The 17,458-nt window shown below is 43.0% G+C and overlaps 1 pseudogene; it reads right to left on the reverse strand.

Annotated features, from left to right (window-relative positions):
- Positions 1 to 11,548: 11,548 nt before the first annotated feature.
- Positions 11,549 to 12,649, reverse strand: LOC101602294 (annotated as a pseudogene).
- Between the last annotated feature and the right edge of the window lie 4,809 nt (positions 12,650 to 17,458).

Consider the following 17,458-nt stretch of genomic DNA (forward strand, 5'->3'; position numbering starts at 1 on the left):
TAGGAGTGGAAATTTTTTAAAAGGAGCTTCTTTCTATTTAGCACATCTTACAGAATTTTACATCATAGCATCATTTTTTTTGATTCCCCACTGTGCTAACGGGGCATGGGTTCCTCTGTGTGAATACAGCTTGGGTTGACAGTTTTAAAAAATTATTTTCAGAGCTCTGCCCCATCTTTTTGGCTCATAACTAGACCCTGTAACAGCTTCTGATCCTCCTACCCCAGTGTCCAACACACCCCTTTCAAAAGATTACAGAAGGAAGGGCAGGACTCCATACAACGTGCTCCCTCCAGACACAAAATGGCCTGGATATCCATGGTCTCACAGTGCCTGACACTACCTGCATAAGACCATCATAAGAGGAGGAAAGGATCAAGACATCAAAAGTAAATGAGAGACTGATTGAGATGGGGAGGGGGTATGATGGAGAATGGAGTTTGAAAGGGTTAAGTGGGAGGAGGGAGGGTATCACCATGGGTTATTTTTTATAATTATGGAAGTTGTTAATAAAACATTTTTTTAAATAAAATGAAAGTGATCTGTTCAAAAAAAAAAAAAAGGTTTCAGAGCTCTCCTGGGAAGGAGGAACATGCTAGCAGACAACTCATGTGTTAGTGTATCTTCCTGCCTGCACCTTATCTTTTCCAGAGTCAGGTGCAGTATGAAATCTTTTTGTTTCTCAGAGTGTCTCTTGTAGCCCAGGCTGGCCTAGAATTCAGTAGGTAGCTGTGGATGGCTTCAAATGCCTGATTCTTCTGCCTCTGCCTCCCAAGGGCTGGGATTATAGGCCAAGCCTGAAATCTCTTTGAATGGAATTCAGAAGATGGCAAATGGAGGCTATGTGTCTACAGTCAAAATGCCTCCTTACAGGTAACTTCAATGTTCACTTATTGGAATTGGTTCTCTCTCTCTCTCTCTCTCTCTTTTTTTTTTTTTGGTTTTTCAATGTAGGGTCTCAGTCTAGCTCAGGCTGATCCCTGGAATTCACTATGTAGTATCAGGGTGGCCTCGAACTCTCTGTGATCCTCCTACCTCTGCCTCCTTTAGTTTTTGGAGTATACTGGGAAAAAGAAACTTCATATTTGAAGGCTCTAGAATCAATAGCTTGTTCAGACAACTGGAAAATTAGTACACTTATGGGGCTGGAGAGATGGCTTAGCGGTTAATTGCTTGCCTGTGAAACCTAAGGATGCAGGTTCAAGGCTTAATTCCCCAGGACCCACATAAGCCAGATGCACAAGGGGGCACGCGCATCTGGAGTTCGTTTGCAGTGGCTGGAGGCCTTGGTGCTCCCATTCTCTCTTTCTCTCTTCTCTCTCTATCTGCCTCTTTGTCACTCAAAAATAAACAAAAAAAAATTTTAAAATAAGTACACTTATGTTTGTTGAAATCATTTGTTTAAAGTTTTTTGTTTATTTATTTATGTATTTGAGAGAAAGAGGCAGATAAGTAGAGAATGGACACACCAGGGCCTCCAGCCACTGCAAATGAACTCCAGATGCATGTGCCACTTATGCATCTGGCTTTAGTGGGTCCTGGGGAATTGAGCCTCAAACTGGGGTCCTTAGGTTTCACAGACAAGTGCTTAAATGCTAAACCATCTCTCCAATCCCCTGAAATCATTTTTTAGTTTTGCAAATGTATTCACATATTAAGTATTCACATAGCACTTTTTTTGTACCAAGTACAGGTCTAACACAGTGTATAAATCAGATGAGGTGGGGGTTGGGGAGAGGTTGGGATTCTAACTCAATAGTTCTAGAGTTCATGCTATTCAATACTGTTTTGTCTCTCTTCAGATTAGTGGCTTTTAAAATTTTTTTTTGGTTTTTCAGGGTAGGGTCTTGCTGTAGCCCAAGCTGATCTGGAATTCACTATGTAGTCTCAGGGTGGCCTTGAACTCACAGTGATCTTCCTACCTCTGCTTCCTGAGTGCTAAGATTAAAGGTGTACACCACTATACCTAGCTCAGTTCTTTTATTAAAAAAATATTTATTTGTGTGTGGGTGTGCACACACATGCACCTGCATATACATGCCAGGGTTTGCCACAGCAAATGGAATGCCAGACCTTTGCACCACTTTTTTATAAAAAAAACAAAAAAAAAACCAAAAAAAAAACATTTTATTTATTTATTTGAGACAAAGAGAGGGGGAGAGAAAGAGTGAGGATGGGTGCACCAGGGCCTCTAGCCACTGTAAACTAACTCTAGATGCATGCACCACCTTGTGCATCTGGCTTAATAATCCTTAGGCTTCACAGGCATACACCTTATCCACTAAGCCATCTCTCCAGACCTGTACCACGTTTTTTGTTTTTTTTGGGGGTTTTTTTTTTTTTTTTTTTTTTTTTGGTTTTTCGAGGTAGGGTCTCACTGTGGTCCAGGCTGACCTGGACCTGGAATAAACTCTGTAGTCTCAGGGTGGCCTTGAACTCACAGCGATCCTCCTACCTCTGCCTCCCGAGTGCTGGGATTAAAGGCGTGCACCACCACGCCCGGCTTATGTACCACTTCTTAAAAATATTTTATTTATTTATTTGAAGCTGGGCATGGTGGCACACGTCTTTAATCCCAGCACCTGGGAGGCAGAGGTAGGAGGATCACCATGTGTTCAAGGCCACCCTGAGACTCCATAGTGAATTCCAGTTCAGTCTGGGCCAGAATGAGACCCTACCTCAAAAAACCAATATATATATTTATATTTATATATATAACTAAATAATATATATTAACATGTATATATATTTAAGAGAATATATATATATATATATATATATATATATATTTTTTTTTTTTTTTTTTTTTTTAAGAGAAAGAAAGAAAAAGAGGCAGATAGAGAATGGGAACACCTAAGCCTCTAGCCACTGGAAACGAACTTCAGATGCATGTGCCACCTTGTGCATCTGGCTTTATGTGGATACTGGAGAATTGAACCTGGGTCCTTTGGCTTTGCCAGCAGGTGCCTTAACCACTGAGACGTTTCTCCATCCATGTACTACTTTCTTGCATGAGGGTTTACATGGGTGCTAGAGACTTGAACAGAGCAGCAGGATTTGGAAGCATGAGCCTGCAGCCACTGAATCATCTCCCCAGCACCTTTCCCCCCTTTTTTGAGGCAGGGTCTTACTCTAGCCCAGGCTGACCTGGAGCTCACTCTGTGGCCCAGGCTGGTCTAGAACTCATTAGGATCTTCCCACCTAATCCTAAATGTTGGGATTAAAGGCATGAGCCACCATGCTCATACATTGCTATTCTTATTTGATGACAGGGGAACAAACCTATTTTGATGTATTAGACATATGAATTGTGGAAATTCTTATTAAAGTGTAACCAAGTGCATTAGTCAGTTTGCCATTACTATAATGAAATACATGAGTTAATTAACTTATAAAGAGTAAAGGTTTAGCCAGGCTTGGTGGCACACGCCTTTAATCTCAGCACTCAGGAGACAGAGGTAGGAGGATCACCATGAGTTTGAGTCCACCATGAGACCACATAGTGAATTCCAGGTCAGCCTGGGATAGAATGAGACCCTATCTCAAAACCAAAAAATAAAATAAAATAAAGGTTTAGCTGGGGGTGCTGGTTCACATCTGTCATCCCAGCACTTGGGAAGGTGAGGAGTTCAAGGAGCCAGCTATAGCTACAATGGAGTTTGAGGTGAAACCAGTCTGTGCTACACAAGACCCTGTTGAAAAATGAGGAAGGTCTAGGGAGGCAAAGAGGGTGAAAAGCAAAGACAAAGAAAGGAGAACGAGATGGGCTGGAGAGATAGCTTAGTGGTTAAGATGCTTGCTTGTGAAGGCTATGGACCCAGGTTCGATTCTCCAGGTCCCACATAAGCCATATGCACATGGTGGTGCATGCATCTGGAGTTCGTTTGCAGTGGCTAGAGGCTCTAGTGTGCCCATTCTCACTCCCTCTGGGTCCCTCTCTCTGTCTCTAATAAATAAATAATCAGAAAAAAAATTAAAAATAAAAGAAAGAAGAAAGAGAGAGAGAGACATACTTGTTGCAGCAAATAATTCACAAGCCAGGAAGAAGAGAGTGAAGATGATCCAGGTGGCCTGTGGTCCCCTTTAGGGGCACAGCTTCAATGGACTAAGCTCCACCTCTTAAAGGCCCATGGCACCTCACAATAGACCACCCTGAGAGCCAAGATTTTGACACATGGTCTTTTGGGGGGTGCTACATTTATTTATTCAAACCATAGCTCCATAGGGTCACGATGCTATTTTGAGAGATGTTTTGTACTTCCACTAGCGATCCGCTGGAACCTCAGGCTATCTGCAGACGCTTTTAGAAACAGTTGTCGTCTCAGGGCTCTGATTTTAGTTGTTGTCTTAATGCAAGCATGCAAATTTCCTCCCTACGTTTAGAATCACTAGATGATTCCCTGGGCTGGGGACTATCGGCCTAGTGGCCACAGGACTTCTAAGTAAATTTCCATTGACCTCTTAAGGTTGTTGTCATCCACTAACTTACCTTGCTCATTGACAAACAGTCTGAAGAAAGGCCCAGCCACTTCCCAAAGTCTTTCAATATTATTTCCAGTACCTATGAGTTGCTTTTAAATTACTTTGAAAAACTATCTTCAAATAAACCTTTATAATACTTGATTTATGTGTGTGTGCATATTGTGATAATCTTTTTGCTTTTATTTCACTATAGGAGGGAAACAAAATGACCTTTTTTGTTCTGAAAGCCTTTCTTAGAAAAATTCAAATATATTTTGATTTGAAATAAAAACTGGCTACATTTAGGAACATGAGCTATAATAATGAATTTCCGTAACATTTAGTGTATCTATTAGCTTTGACCATGTTTAGACTGCACATAAAACTGAAAAGCACACTTACAATACCACTGGAGAATATCTACACTTTCCATGTATTAACTCCTGTTATACTAAGGTGCCTACTTTCAGATTATTGGGCTTGCTAAAATTTAATTGGACTCTTAGAGGGGTTTGGAAGGTTTAGGTTTGAGTTCTAGTCCTGTTATTAGTGGAATTTGACTAGTAAATAACAAACCTCTACTAAGTATTTCTCAGTATTTGAGTTTTTAAATTAATTAACTTGTGTATGTACATAGGTATGTATGTGGGGGGGGGGTGCACAAGTACCCATGCATGTATTTAGTTTTGCATGGGTGCTGGGCAATCACACTTGACAGGCTTTGCAAACAAGTGCCTTTAACTTCTGAGCCATCTCCCTAGCCCCTCAATACTTGAGTTTTAAGTTATTGTTCTAATTTATTTATTTCTTGGGGGAGCATATAAGTACCATGCATGCATCTGGCCTTATATGGATGCTGGGGAATCAAACCTACGCTTCCAGACTTTATAAGCAAGCACCTTTAAAAAAAAGTTATTTGAGGGCTAGAGAGAAGACTTAGTGGTTAACCGCTTGCCTGTGAAGCAGTTCAAGGCTTGATTCCCCAGGACCCACGTAAACCAGATGCACAAGGTGGCACGTGCTTCTGGAGTTTATTTGTAGTGGCTGGAGGCCCTGGTGCACCCATTCTCTCTCTCTCTCTCTGCCTCTATTTCTCTGTCTGTCTGTGGCTCTCAAATAAATAAACAAGCAAACAAAACAAAACAAAAAGTATAAAAAAATTATTTGAGACAGAGAGAGAGAAAGATAGAAAGAGAGAGAAAATAGATGTGCCAGGGCCTCTAGCCACTGCAAACGAACTCCAGACGCAAATGCCACCATGTGTATCTGGATTATGTGGGACATGGAGAATCAAACCTGGGTCCTTAGACTTTGCAGGTAAGCACCTTAACCATTAAGCCATCTTTCCAGCCAGAAAGCACCTTTAACCACTGAGTCATCTCCCTAGACCCAGAGTTTATACATACATATATATATATGTATGTATGAATATATATATGTATGAATGAATATATATATATATATATATATATATATATATATATATATATATATATTCATTTTGAGATAGAATCTTGTTACTGTAGCCCAGGATCAACATCAATTCAAACTCACAATCCTATTGCTTCAGCCTTTTGAGTGCTGAGATTATAGAAGAGTTGCTTTATCAGTCTATCTACCTATCTATGTACTCAACCATTCTGTTAGAATTGTGAGATCATCTTACAGTTAGGCCAACTTAAAAAAAAAAAAAAAAACCTTTAATGAAGCCAGGCATGATAGCATACACCTTTTATCTCAACACTCTGAAGGCAGAGGTAGGAGGATCACTGTGAGTTCGAGGCCACCCTGAGAATACATAGTGAATTCCAGGTCAGCCTGGGCTAGAGCAATACCCTACCTCAAAAAGAAAAAGAAAAAAAAAAAACCAAGCCAAGTGTGATGGTGCATGCCTTTAATCCCAGCACTTGGGGGGCAGAGGTAGGAATACTTCTGTGAGTCCAAGGTCACCCTGAGAGTACATAGTAAATTCCAGGTAAGACTGAGCCAGAGCAAGACCCTACCTCAAAAACAAACACAACAACAAAAACTTTTAATGAAGAGGTTGTTCATGTCTGAAAGCTATTTGAAATAATAGCTCTAATTCTTTGTTTAATCCCAATGAGTCATTTGACACAAATAACTGCAAAGAGGTTATAGTGATGTCAGTATACTCAAGGAGTTGAGATTAGTCACTTTGCCATTAAGGGTTGCCATTGTGACTGGAAAGGTGGCTTAGCAGTTAAGGTGCTTGCCTGCAAAGCCAAAGAACCCAGGTTCAATTCTCCAAGACCTCCATAAACCAGATGCACAAGGGGGCGCATGTGTCTGGGGTTTGCAGCAGCTAGAGGCCTTAATGCACCCATTCCCTCCCTCCCTCTCTCTCTCTCTCTCTCTCTCCTGCATATTTCTCTCTTTCAAATAAATAAATAAAATATTCAAAACAATAAAAATAAAAAAGTTGCCAATGATGCTGGGCATGATGGCGCATGCCTTTAATCCCAACACTTGGGTGACAGAGGTAGGAGGAACACTGTGAGTTTAAGACCAGCCTGGGACTATAGAGGGATTTCCAGGTCAGCCTGGGTTAGAGTGAGACCCTACCTTGTAAAACCACAAATAAATAAAGAGTTGCTAATAGCCGGGCGTGGTGGCACACACCTTTAATCCCAGCACTCAGGAGACAGAAGTAGGTGGATCGCTGTGAGTTCAAGGCTACCCTGAAACTACTCCATGAATTCCAGGTCAGCCTGGACTAGAGTAAGACTCCACCTCAAAAAAAAAAAAAAAAAAAAAAAAAAAAAAAAGAAGAAGAAGGAGGAGGAGGAGAAGGAGAAGAAAAGAAAAAACAAAAAGCAAAAAGCCAACTGTGGTTGTGTATGTACACCTGTTATACCAGCACTTGGAAGTTCATAGCAGGAGGGTCAGAAGTTCAAGCTCAATCTTGGACACCTAACAAGTTTGAAGCCAACAGACATGAAATCCTGTCTCAAAAAGAATTGTCAATGAACATATTACAGGTGGCACACACTGGCAATCCAGCACTCTGGAAGTAGGAGGATCTTGAACTTGAACTTAAAGACCACCTGGACTATCAATCAAATTGCAGGCAGTCTAATATGCACAGCAAGACCTTGTCTCAGAAGAAAATAAATAAAACAGGAAAGCAAACAAAGTTATCAGTGACCTAAAAGAATGTGTGTCCTTAAAGGCTCATGGTTCTTAGAAGCAGTGATGTTCAGAGCTTTAGCCCTATTTATTACCTTTTGAAATCAGAAAATTAGATGAAAATCTCTCCTTTTTGTCATTTTTTGAGTTTTAAAAATGTATTCATTTATTTTCACACAAGCACATACACGCATGTGGGGGGGGTGCTCTCACCACAACACCAGGCACGTGCATCACTTTTTGCATCTGGCTTTGGACGAGTACTGGAGAATCAAACCCAGGCCAGCAGGCTTTTCAAGCAAGCACCTCAGCCTACTCTTTGGAGTTCAGAGTCAGGTCTCATTATATAGTCCCGAATGCCCTGAAACTCGGTATATAGACCAGGGTGGCCTTGTGTTGGAATCTATCCTTTTGCCTCTTGAGTACTGGGATTACAGACACACACCACCACACCAGCTGCTTTAATGTCAACAAGATATTTTGTAGTCAGTTATTTCATTCAACAGTTAATTACATTTCTATAGCAACATCCTAAATGCTATTTTGTTCACAGTTTAGTAATAAATATCCCTGAATTTGTGTTTCTAGTTTTGAGGCACCAAGGAAAACCAATGTTCAGCATTCTTTGATTCTTGTATTCTAGCCTATGTGCCTTTTGGGAACAGCCGAAAAAATGTTTGCTAAATTAAAGTGTCCACAGTGTTGTGAAAAAATATTACAGTGGTTGTTCTTAGGTAAACAATGCTGGCCCAAGAATAGGAGCAGTTAAAAACATGTCTGCTGATGGATATGTCATATGGGCAATGCTGTATTTTAGCCCAGGTAGAAAAGAAGAGGAGGTTTGCTTTACAGAAGGGAAAAACATTGAGGACTTGGAAGGAAAAACACATTCCGGATGGCATTATGACTACTTACTTCACTGACAAAATATGACCAGTGTGCAGAACACAGAACAGGTGTAAAATATTTTTAGCAAATCTTGGCATATACTGTAGGTTGCATCCTTTCTGTCTATACTCTCCTCAAGTGTTTCAAAAATAATTGTGAAAAATACATTGACAAAAAGAGCTAGACATTACTTATATATATATATTAATGCTAAATGTTAAAGTCAAACATAAGCTTCCTTCCCAGCCATCAGGTTGCTGCTATTTTTAAACCCTGGTTCTCCACATGCCCTTCCATAGTTCTTGAGGTCTCATTTTTTCCTCCTCCTTCCTGAACACTGTTGTGAAAGGTAAAGAAAAAAAAATATATATGGTGCGATGGGCTCTTTTAGAGTGCGAAGCCTGGGTGGTGGATAGCCTTTTAAAACCAGTTTCTGACTGGAAACAATTTCACACTTCTGTTAGGCCAGAGTGCCGAGCATCACCTAGCTTGGTTTCTAGGAATCACTGGAGTGGGTGTGGTGACGCACACCTGGAATGCCAGCACTAGAGAGGTGGAGGCAGGGGATCGGGAGTTGAAGGACACACACACACACACACACACACACACACACACACACACACACACACAGTGGGGGGATCACAGGACCCCACACCCATTGCCTGGCTTCCTGGTGGCATAGGTTCAGTGGTTGCCAGGCACAGCCCCTTCTTTTTGCCCTAAGCACAGGCGCTCTTCCAGTCTTCCAAGTGGTTTTCATTTCTAGTAAGGGCGAAGGCTGGCTTTTGTTTTGTAATGAGCATGGCTGTATGTTGTTTCTTTCACGCTGATTTTCCACATCTGCCTCACCATTTGCCTTCAGTTCTCTTCCCCCAGAGTAGCCTCCTGGCTTTGTAAACTGCCTGTCTTTCTAAGGCTCCGTAGAGCCCCAGTGACTTACTTTCTGTTTCCGGGAAAGCGGTGGGAGGCTCGAAGCCATTTCAGTACAATGCTGCAGGTAGCTGCAATCCCTGGGCAGCTCTGCTAGAAATTAAAAGGGCTTCAGAGGCAATGTAGCTAAACACTTTGAACTCCATACAGTTTGTATCTGAGGAAACTGATTTCATCTTTCTGACTTTTACACAAGATTGGAATAAGATATATAAGCTAGGTGTGCATGTGTATATGTTTAATTTTTATTTATTTGTTTGGTTGTGGGGGAAAAGGGGTCTATTTTGGCTTATAGGCTCAAGGGGAAGCTCCACAATGGCAGGGGGGAAATGATGGCATGAGCAGAGGGTGGACATCACCCCCTGGCCAACATAAGGTGGACAATAGCAACAGGAGACAGTGACAAACATTGGCATGGGGAACCTGGCTATAACACCCATAAGCCCGCGCCCAACAATACACTCCCCCCAGGAGGCTTTAATTCCCAAATCTCCATCAGCGGGGAACCTAGCATCTAGAACACCTAAGCTTATGGGGGACACCTGAATCAAACTGCCACATTTGGACCCTGGCTCCCATAAACTGATAACCATACATGATGAAGAATGCAATCCATTCATCCAACTTTTTTTAAAAATTTTTTATTTATTTATTTGAGAGCGACAGACACAGAGAGAAAGACAGAGGGAGAAAGAGAGAATGGGCGCGCCAGGGCTTCCAGCCTCTGCAAACGAACTCCAGACGCGTGCGCCCCCTTGTGCATCTGGCTAACGTGGGACCTGGGGAACTGAACCGGGGTCCTTAGGCTTCACAGGCAAGCACTTAACCGCTAAGCCATCTCTCCAGCCCCATTCATCCAACTTTTAAAATCCCCATAGTTTTTATCAGTTCCAATGATGTTCATACATCCCCATAATCCAAGATATTTTAACTGAGCCATAATACAAAAAAAATCACTCAAAAACCCATAATGGTACAGAATAAACACTCGCACTGCAAAAGATGGCATTGGGCATAGCAAAGAAATACTCAACCAACACAAGATTTAAACAGGGCAAACATCAAACTCTGGAACTCCAAATCCAACAACTCTAGCCAGTGACAAATCTCCAAGTCCAATAATTCTAGCCAGCAACAAGTCTCTGGAGTTCCAATTCCACTCCTCCAGCTAGACTACTCACAGTCCTGGAAAACTTCATCGGGCTGGCAGCTTTCCTTGGCAGCCATCTTGTGGTCCCGGCATCTCCACTGGGTCTCCACTGCAATCCACTCTCCATCCTCATGGCCCTATGGGGTCTCCATGCAGGAAACCAGCAAACCTGCTTCACATTGCCCGTGGCCATTTCCAAAACACAAAACCGTGTTGCAAACTCAATGACCCTCTCTTTCCTGCACTTCTTCTTTTGGGTTTTTTTTTTTTTTTGAAATTTTGAGATTTTTCATTTGAAGGTAATCTTAATGCTATTAAGTTCACAGATATGCTAATTTATTAAATACCCAATCCTAAATATTCTAAAACACACATTGCAAACATACAGATATCTACTCTCTCCACATGTCAGCGCCCATTCATAGCATGGTTTGGAAGTAGGGAGAATAAATTCCCCCTTAAACTGCAAGTCAGTAGGTGTTTCTTTAGTTAACTTTAGCAAAATTCATACAAAATAGTAATTAACAATGATCTTCTTTACTCGTTAACTCACAAGGAAACACCTTCAAAACTGCATTTTGCTAAGTTTCTATACTAAAATGTAGAAAAACTGAGCTACACAAATATTAAAAAGTTAAACATTCCTTAATTGTTTATTCCTGGTACCACTACCACAATTTACAGGGCAATATACCTGTAATGAAAGAAAAAGAAAGACAAAGCTACAACAGATGAAAGACCTCAGGAATGTACATCTAATTGACACTGCATTGCATTTTATCAATAGCTGCACTTTCTGAAAACTGTGGCTGGGACAGTCCTGAACAAGAGGGGTTTCCTGTTTAAGCTGCAGCAACTTTCCTGACTACAGATCATCGCTCCTTCTGTGGCAGATTGTTACAGTTCCTCTAATGCATTTGGGACGACTGTCTCAAAGTACCCAGTGCTTTCCTGACAACCCCTCGCACTCTCTTCTGCTAAGAACTGTAGCCCTTTTCTGCTGTTTTTAAAACCTTCTGCTACCATATCCCCCACTTCCACCACCAGATCCATAACTACCAGCATAGGGACTGCCAGAGCTTCTTCCACCAAAACTGCCCCCCTTCATGGGTCTATAATTTGACTGCTGTTGTCCACTATAATTTCTGAAATCATTGTAGTTCCCACCTCCACCATAGTTACTGCCACCAAAATTTCCTCCTTCATTGTAACCACCGTATCCTCCTCCTCCACCACCATATCCACCACCTTGGTTTCCATATCCTGGTCCACCACCACCATAGCCTCCTCTACTACTATGACCAGGACCACCACCATAGTTGCCACCATCACCTCCAAATCCATTATAACCTCTGTCACCTCCACCATAACTCCCTCTGCTGCCACCCCCTCCACCACCAGAGCCACCTCCGCCAAAGTTTCCGCCACGACCAAAATTACCTCCACCACCTCCAAAGTTTCCACCACGACCCATAAAGTTGCCAGATCCACCTCCACGACCTCTCTGTGACCCAGCCGACTGCATCTCTTGCTTAGAAAGGGCCCTTTTCACTTCACAATTATGCTAATTAATAGGGTGATATTTCTGAACAATTTTGTCAACTGTCTCATGAGCATCGCAAGTCACAAAAGCAAATCCTCTCTTTTTTCCACTCTGCCTGTCTTCCATCACTTCTATGGTTTCAATTTTGCCATCCTTTTCAAAGTAGTCTCTCAGATTACACTCTTCTGTGTCTTCTTTAATACCACCAACAAAAATTTTCTTCACTGTCAAATGGGCACCAGGCTTTACAGAATCCTCTCTAGAAACAGCTCTCTTTGGTTCCACTGCACGCCCATCAACCTTGTGTGGCTGAGCACACGTTGCCGCATCCACCTCTTCAACACATGAGTAAGTCACAAAGCCAAAGCCTCTGGAGCGCTCTGTTCGGGGTCTCTCATGACCACACAATCTGTGAGTGTGCCCCATTTCTCAAAATGTTCTCTCAAACTGTCATCTGTAGTGTCAAAGCTCAGACCACCAATCAACAGCTTCCTCGACTGCTCTGGTTCTTTTGGTTCATGGCCCTCCATTTTGAGACCGGACTCGCCTCTTCCAACTCGAGTTCAATATCTCTTCCCTGCATTTCTTATGCTCCGCAGTACCAGGTAGGGTGCGAATTTGTTAATCCAGGGGGGAATAAAGCAGATTTTGAAGAATAGGACACTCCTTGAGCACTCAGACCCATTCAAAAGAGTCTACATTCTTCCTGTTCCCCAGTGTAGGTCAGCTGGCCCACTCTCAAAGGTTGTAATCTCAATTGCAGCTGAATGGGCAACAGTTCACCCAAAGATTTTTCTTTCTGTGCCGTATCCCTCTGCTCACACCAGTTCATTTCTATGCAAAGCAACCCTGCACAACTTCTCAGGACCTGGGCATAACCGCAAGCCTCTCACAAACTGCTGGCCCAGTCCAAGCAAAGCTCTTTCTCACCCTCTTAAGCCAGACCTCACAGACCATAGTTCTTACTGCATTCAGGTCTTTCAACTCTGACCAGAATAGTCCATCAGGCTGTACTTACAGCACTGAAGGGCATCTCTTAGGCCAAGGTTTCAAATCCTTCCACATTCTTCTTGAAAATCAGCTTCAAAAGGCCAAAGCTACGCAGTCAGGTGTCTAGCAGCAATCCCACTCCTTAGTACCAACATTACTGTTGCAGTCAGGTTCGCATTGCTAGTAGAAATCACCCAACCAAGAGCAGCTTGTGAGAAAAAGAGATTTATTTTGGCTTATAGGCTCAAGGGGAAGCTCCATGATGGCAGGGGAAAATGATGGCATGAGCAGAGGGTGGACATCACCCCCTGGGCAACATAAGGTGGACAATAGCCACAGGAGAGTGTGCCCTAATTTTTATTTATTTGCACATGTGTGGTGTGTGTGTGTGAAAGAGAGAGAGAATAGGTATGCAAGGGTCTCTTGCCTGGTGTAAACGAATGCCAGATGCTTGTGCCATTTTTTTTTTTGAGGTAGGGTCCCACTTTAGCCCAAGCTGACCTGGAACTCTCTCTGTAGCCCCAGGCTAGCCTTGAACTCACAGTGATGTTCCTACCTCCCCAGTGCTGGGACTAAAGGCATGCATCACTATGCCCAACCTTGAGCCCTTTTTTGTTTGTTGGTTGGTTGGTTGGTTTTTTTAAAATATTATTTTATTTACTTATTTTTGAGATAAGGTCATTTTCTAGCCCAGACTGAACTGGAATTCATTATGTAGTCACAAGCTGGCCTTGAACTCACAGCATGATCCTTCTTCCTGTGCCTCCTAAGCACTGAGATTAAAGGCAGGCACCACCATGCCCAGCATTTTGCCATTTTTTATGTATTTTAGTCATTTGTAAGCAGAGAGAGAGAAGAAAGACAGGAAAAGAGAGAGAGAGAGAGAAAGGGCATGATAGTGCCCCCAGCCTCTGCAAATTCCAGATGCATGAGTCACTGTGCATCTGGCTTTCTATGAGGACTGGGAAATCAAACCTGGCTCCTTAAGCTTTGCAGGCAAGTACCATAACTTCTGAACCACCTCTCTAGCCCCATTGTGACCGTTTTTGCATTTGGCTTTATGTTGGTGTTTGGGGAATTTAATTCAGGTCATCAGGCTTTGCAAGCAAGTACCTTTAGCCACTGAGCCATCTTCCAGCCCCAAGTGTTTTTGTTTTGTTTTGTTTCGTTTCTCAAGGTAAGGTCTAGCTCTAGCCCAAGATGACCTGGAATTCACTATGTAGTCTCAGGGTGGCCTCGCGAGCTCTCGGCGATCCTCCCACCTCTGCCTCCTGAGTGCTGGGATTAAAGATGTGCTCCACCACACCCGGCTTGTGCTTTGTTCTGTGAGACAGGGTATCAATGTAGTTCAGGTTATGTTCAAGCTCACTATGTAGCCAAGGCTGATTTTGACCTCTTGATCCTCCACCTCTACCTCCAAAGTGCTGGAATTATAGGTATGTGCTGCCATACCTGACCTTTAGGGTTCTGTGAAAAGGACTGGAGAGATGGCACATCTGGAAGGCTCGGTGATGGGTATGTGTTCCATCTCTGCCTTCCCTTTGGGGTCTGGGGGAGAGGAGAACACAACACACAGAGCCCTGGGATAGGCTCTGAGACCAGTTCCCTTGGTGGAAGCTTTGCAGAAGTTCCAGAACCAGGGGACGCATCAGTTTCCTGATTTCCTGAGGACTGTGTCTTCTTCCAGATTTTGAAAGTTTGCTCTTTTCTTTTCTTTTCTTTTCTTTTCTTTTCTTTTCTTTTCTTTTCTTTTCTTTTCTTTTCTTTTATTTGAGAGCAACAGACAGAGAGAAAGAGGCAGATAGAGAGAGAGAGAATGGGTGTGCCAGGGCCTTGGGCCACTGCAAATGAACTCCAGACGCATGCAACCCCCTGTGCATCTGGTTTATGTGGGTCCTGGGGAATTGAGCCTTGAACCAGGGTCCTTACACTTCACGGAAGTGAAGTGTTTAACCACTAAGCCATCTCTCCAGCCCCCCACCTTTTTTTTTTTTGAGACAGACAGAGAGAGAGAATGGGCGTGCTAGGGCTTTTAGCCACTGCAAACAAACTCCAGATGCATGTGCCACCTTATGCATCTGGCTTACATGGGACCTGGAGAATTGAACCTGGGTCCTTGGGCTTTGCAGGCAAGTGCCTTAGCCACTAAGTCATCTCTTCAGCCCCAGATTTTAAAATTTTGAAAGAGGATGGAGAGTCTATGTGCTGCTTGTTTGAAGGATGGCAACTTGACATTATAAAAGTCTTGGGGACTCAAGAGGGACTGATCAGCGGCATAAACTCAGCATTCATAACAGTTAGCACTTATGTAGCATTGACAATGTGCCACATGTTGCTCTAAGCACTTAGACACCTTTTGTGTTTATGTGATGTGTGTGTGTATAGGTAGATAGATAGGTATAGATATGTAAGTATATATGGATACACACACACACACACACACACACACACACACACACACACACACACACACACATAATGTTCTAAGCCAGGCATGGCAACACATGCCTTTGGTCCCAGCGCTCAGGAGGCTATGATAGAAGGATCCTCATGAGTTTAAGGCCAGTCTGGGCTATACAGTGAGTTACAGCTCAGTCTGGGCTAGAGAGAGACTGTGCCTCAGAAAAATAAAAGTAAAAGAATAGGGCTGGAGAGATGGCTTAGCAGTTAAGGTGCTTGCCTACAATGCCAAAGGATCCAGGTTCGATTCCCTAGGGCCCACATAAGCCCTGGAGGCCCTGGCATGCCTATTCTCTCTGTATATATCTGTCTCTTTCTTTCTCTCTCTCTCTCAAATAAAATAAATAAATAATTCATTAATTTAAAAAATAACACTACGGGCTGGAGAGATGGCATAGCGGTTAAGCACTTGCCTGTGAAGCCTAAGGACCCCGGTTCGAGGCTCAGTTCCCCAGGTCCCACGTTAGCCAGATGCACAAGGGGGCACTCGCATCTGGAGTTCGTTTGCAGTGGCTGGAAGCCCTGGCGCGCCCATTCTCTCTCTCACTCTCTATCTGCCTCTTTCTCTCTCTGTCACTCTCAAATAATCAAATAAATAAACAAAAACCTTAAAAAAAAAATAACACTAGCTGGGTGTGGTGGTGCCCACCTTTAATCCCAGCACCTGGGAGGCAGAGGTAGGAGGATCGCCATGAGTTCAAGACCACCCTGAGATGACAGAGTTAATTCCAGGCATCCTGGACCAGAGTGAGACCCTACCTCAAAAAACCAAAATAAATAAATAAATAAATAACACTAAAAATGAAAGAATAGAGCCGGGCGTGGTGGCACACTCCTTTAATCCCAGCTCTTGGGAGGCAGAGGTAGGAGGATCACCTAGAGTGTGAGGCCACCCTGAGACTACATAGTGAATTCCAGGTCAGCCTGGGCTAGGGTGAGACCAGATCCTACCTTGGAAAACCAAAAGAAAGAAAGAAAGAAAGAATAGATGTGTTTTCCCATGTGTGTGTGCACATATGTGTGTGCAAATGTTCATGAATGTAGACCAGAGGCCAATATCGTGAGTCCTCCTCTGTTGCTCTCCACTATGTTTGCTGTTGCTGGCTGTTTTTTTTTTTTTTTTAAGAAAAAAGAAAACATATTTCATTTATTCATTCATTTATTTATTTGCAAGGAGTGAGAGGGAGGGAGGGGTAGAGATGGGCACACCAGGGCCTTTCACCACTGCAAAGAAACTCCCAATGCGTGTGTCACTTTGTGTGTCTGGCTGAGGCAGGTCCTGGGGAAATTGAACCTGGGTCCTGAGTCCTCGAAGGCAAGTACCTTAACTACTAAGCCATCTCTCCAGCCCTGTTGCTGTTCTTGAGGAAGAGACTCATTATAGCCCATGCTGACCTGGAACTCACTCAATAGGCCCAGGCTAGTTTCACATTCATGGAGATCCTCCTATCTCAGCCTCCCAAGTGCTAGGATTAAAAGTATGCATCACTAAGCCTGGCTTCTTGCCTTATTTTTTTTTTCTTTTCAAAATGTTTTTTTTTTATTAGCAACTTCCATGTTTATAAAGAATATCCCATGGAAGCTGGTCGTGGTGGCACATACCTTTAATCCCAGCACTTGGGAGGCAGAGGTAGGAGGACCGCTGTGAGTTCAAGGCCACCCTGAGACTCCATAGTGAATTCCAGGTCAGCCTGGGCTAGAGTAAGACCCTACCTCAAAAAAACAAACAAACAAAAAAATCCCATGGTAATGCCCTCCCTCCCCTCACCTTACCCTTTGAAACTCCATTCTCCATCATATCCCCTCCCCCTCTCAATCAGTCTCTCTTTTATTTTGATGTCATGATCTTTTCCTCCTATTAGATGGTCTTGTGTCTCCACCTTATTTTT

This window comes from Jaculus jaculus, chromosome 9 (assembly GCF_020740685.1).
Source record: "Jaculus jaculus isolate mJacJac1 chromosome 9, mJacJac1.mat.Y.cur, whole genome shotgun sequence".
Classification (NCBI taxonomy): Eukaryota; Metazoa; Chordata; class Mammalia; order Rodentia; family Dipodidae; genus Jaculus; species Jaculus jaculus.